This window comes from Aethalodelphis obliquidens, unplaced genomic scaffold (assembly GCF_003676395.1).
Source record: "Aethalodelphis obliquidens isolate GAN/ISIS:26980383/991018 unplaced genomic scaffold, ASM367639v1 scaffold2061, whole genome shotgun sequence".
NCBI classification, from domain to species: Eukaryota; Metazoa; Chordata; class Mammalia; order Artiodactyla; family Delphinidae; genus Aethalodelphis; species Aethalodelphis obliquidens.
The window spans coordinates 1-4,286 of NW_020839968.1; the positions used below are offsets into that span (position 1 = coordinate 1).

The 4,286-nt window shown below is 45.5% G+C and overlaps 1 long non-coding RNA gene across 1 annotated transcript; it reads right to left on the reverse strand.

The window, feature by feature from the left end:
- Positions 1-339: 339 nt before the first annotated feature.
- LOC113617155 (uncharacterized) lies at positions 340-4,188 on the reverse strand. The gene is made up of 2 exons (XR_003431538.1): positions 3,331-4,188; positions 340-2,012 (listed from the first exon to the last, which is right to left on the reverse strand). It is a non-coding gene; the product is annotated as an uncharacterized LOC113617155 (long non-coding RNA).
- Between the last annotated feature and the right edge of the window lie 98 nt (positions 4,189-4,286).

Genomic DNA, 4,286 nt, shown 5'->3' on the forward strand with positions numbered 1-4,286 from the left:
GGGAGGGAGGGAGGGAAGGAGGGATGGAGGGAGGAAAGAAAGAAAGAGAGAAAGAAAGAAAGAAAGAAAGAAAAAAAAAAGAAAGAAAGAAAAAGAAAGGAAGGAAGGAAGGAAGAAAGAGGGAAAGAAAGAAAGGGAGGAAAATATTCCTTACCTCACACTATACCAAAAAATCAATGCCAAGGGTATTTAAGATCTATGACAGCAATATGAAAAATAAAATGAAATAAATTTTAGAAGAAAATGTAGGAGAATTTTCCATGAGTTTGGGGTAGGGAAGAAGTTTTTAAAGAAGAAAAAGAAAGCATTTACTATAAAGGGAGTGACTAATAAATCTACTACTTTAAAAATAATCATTTCTCTTTATTACCAAGACAACATTAAGACAGTTAAAAAGACAAACCACACAACCGAAAGAGAACTGAAAGGCACACAATGGACAGACGGTTATCGTGTTTGTGTATAACTTTTACAAAGCGCATTAAAAGCACATTAAAAAACCCAAGCAAACAATTTGAACAAACACTGTAAAAGAGGAAATCGAAATGGCTTATACATGCAAAAAAGGTGTTAAATACAAACTTACAAGCTTGAAACATAATGAGATCTCTCCCACTCACATTGCCAAAAACTTTGAAAATTCTGCAATTCAAAGTGTTGCCAAGAACGTAGACCCACTGGGCTTCTCTCACCCCTGGGGGGATTACAAACTGGGAAAACTACTGTGCAAAATAGTTTGGTGATCATTATTGAAGTTCAGTTATTTAAGAATGTTGACCCAGCAACCTTCTCCTAGAGAAGTGCATTCACATTGTACATCCTGACATCTATAGGAATGCTAGAGGTACCTTTCTTGGTGAGCCCCAAAACTCAGCGACAGCAGAATGGGGACATAAATCGTGATATATCCATCCAATGGAATACTATATAGTAACGAACATGGACACATTGTTGCTGCATTCACAGCATGGATGAAGCTACAAAATGTAAGTTGAGCAAGAGAAGCCAGATTCAGAAGACGACGTTTCAACATTAGTTCATTAATGGAAATCTCAAAATCAGCCTGAAGCAAACTGTACTGCTTAGGATTATAGCAGAAGGGTAAAACCACAGAGAAAAGCAAGGAAATTTTCGCAAAGTTAGAAGAGTTGTTACCTGTGGGGAGACAAGAGGAAGGGGCTGTGACCAGGGGGAGTCACATGGAGCAGAGGCAGCTTCCTGTGCACGGCAGACTTGCTGTCTTGACCTGGGTCCCACGGTGCATGCTTTATGATCAACTGTTCAATTAACCTTATGACCTGTGCATTGTATTTCACAATAAAGCAAAAGAAGTAATGTCAAGTCATCTGCCAGATTAACACAGCTCAAAATGCCTGGTAAGTTGTTGTAATTATAGTTGCAAAGTCAAGTTGAGAAGTCCTTGAAGAGGCTCCTAGTGCAGGAACTGTGGGCAGACGTACATCCCAAGGACGGGAGGGAGCGAGGAGCCTCCCATTGCCCGGGTCCAGCTCGATGGTCAACCAGTGGTCACGTCCTCTCCACGACCTCCTGTGACATACAGGAGGCTGGTCCTCTGCCGGAATGCTGTGTGGCAGATGCAGCCGTGACAACAGCGTGCAGGAATCGGGGCGAAGGCTGGTCCTTAAGGGGCTTGGCCAGCCCTGGCAGGGTGGCCTGAAGACATGAGGACAGACCCTGTCCCCTGAGTGTCCCCCAGGGTTGGGAGTGCTGTGCAGTAGTAGCTGGAATTTTACAGTCCTCTTGATTTTGTTCAGAAGTTTCTAGTCGGATAAAACAGGTTACAGGGGAGACAAGCTTGCCACGCACTTGTTGCATTCAGTGATGGTACAGACTAATGAATTTAGCATTCTTATAAGAGTATGAAGACCTAGACTCGTCTTGAAGAACTGCCAGCCTTGAGTCCGGGTCGTCTGAAACACCAGGTCACCATGTGAAAAGCTGAGCACGCCTGGCTGTGCTCCCCAGAGCAAAATAGACTTCTAGAAAAGGAACTGGAAAAAGCAAAAATCAGATGCTCAAAACAAGGTGAATTAACGAAAGAAGGAGCTATAAGGACAGAGTCGTTGAAGGTGAATCTGATTCTAAATAGGACACAGGTGAGAGTGAGCACACCCACCCCGTCCCTCGTCAGCGGACCAGTCTAGGGCCACAAGGAGAGCGTCACCCCGAGAACACACAGCGTGCACCCCTTTCTTCCAACCTGAAGTCCTAGAGGCACCACCTCTTCACCCCCTCCCCTCAGGGGAATATATGGATGCCACCAACACTGCTTCCCTCCAAGTCCTCCTGGCCGGCTCGCCCTACAAGCATAAGCGGAGTGTCGGTCTCTAAGGGGTTTCCTCATGACCGAATTATTCATCCTGCTCACACAGCCTGAAAGTGGACGTGAGCTCCTCTCAGACTTGTCCCCACCTTCAAATTGCTGATTATTGGACACCCAGAACATCCACAAAAATCTTGATTTTTTTTTTCCTCTCTTCAAAAGTAATTTTGAATTCACTTGTTTTCCGATTCGGTTTAAGAAATTAAATAAGTGAATTATTATACTTTTGATCAACTTGAAGCTTGGTGGGGTTGAGGTCTCACAGTGGTGTTTTGTAAGTATGTTCAATGGGATTATTAGGATCACATTATCTCCATGTTGGAGTGCACTCTAGATAACAAGCTCTTTTATTTTAGAGATTCAGTCTCTAAACATAAACAAAATTTATGATAGTCCATGAGCATGGAAACATTTTAAACTTAAAAACTAATTTTTGTATACCAGGTGCTGTATTTACTATAGTTAAAAGAGAAATGTGGGTGCTTCCCTGGTGGTGCAGTGGTTAATAATCCGCCTGCCAACGCAGGAGACACAGGTTCGAGCCCTGGTCTGGGGAGATCCCACATGCCGCAGAGCAACTAACCCCATGGGCCACAACTACTGAGCCCACGCGCCTACAGCACGTGCTCCGCAACAAGGGAAGCCACCGCAATGAGAAGCCAGCGCACCTACCTTGATCCCCACAGGATTGGAAGGGACACCATTCAGCCCGTAACAGGATCCCAATGTCTCAACACAGTTCCTGCACAGGTAGGCATAGCCTTGTCTTGCTAACTTAAAAAGCTGTTCCCCAATATACTTTCTATCAAACTGCTTGAACTGCTTTCCTTTGAAGTATATAGCATTACTGAGGACCCGTTTTGTCAATAAATCAACTGACTTGGCAGGCAATACCTCTACATTTTGTCTTTTTTTAAAAAAAGAAAGAGAATAGGTCTAAGTAATATTAAACCACGCATGCTGGGATAATACACAGAGGAACACACCATGAGCTGAGGGCCACCTTCTCAAACTGTGTTATGGTCGCTATGCCTGGAAGCCAAATTAACATACGTTGGCCGCTGCCATGAAACCCTGATCCCTGCATTTTCACAGGGTGTTTGAAAGTATTAACAAGTTGGAGTTTGGGCCGTTGTCTCTGCAAGAGGCAAATTGTAATCCTTTTAAAAAGAAGTTAGGGATGAACAGAAGAACCACATTAAATAGTTCATGAAATAGAGAAATGTCTATAAAATAAACGGGCAGGTTGGGGACGGTGAGAGAGTCCCTGCACCTGGCTTTAGGAAGAAAGCTTTTCGGGACAGAATGATTACAACTGTGCCACGGCATGTGTAGAGGAATACAGCGGGATTGGGAGGAAAAGGCACTCGTGTGGGACTGGGGTGGCAGTGAGGACCCTCGTGGAAGGCAGGGTGTCTGGGCTTAGACTCCGGAGACCTCACGGGGCCCTATCCTGTCCCAGGCATTGCCCTCGGGGCTAGAGATGCACAGAGGTAGTTAATCCTCCCTAAAGGACCCGTGGGAGGTGGGTCCTACCTTGATCCCCACAGGACACAGAGTAAGGAGGGTTCTCACAGCCCCTACGGAAGGAGTGTTAGAAGCAGGAGTCATTCCCACTCGTAATGTCAGATCATACTGGGGCAAGTTTCTTTTATTTATTTATTTATTTTCATTTTTACATCCCCAGCATCTGGGCCAAAGTCAACATTCAAAGTGTTCGTTAAATTAAGCGTTAAAAAAAGGAGGGATTGGGCTTCCCTGGTGGCGCAGTGGTTGAGAGTCCGCCTACCGATGCAGGGGACACAGGTTTGTGCCCTGGTCCGGGAGGATCCCACATGCCGCGGAGCGGCTGGACCCGTGAGCCATGGCCGCTGAGCCTGCGCGTCCAGAGCCTGTGCTCCGCAACGGGAGAGGCCACATCAGTGAGAGGCCCGCGTACAGC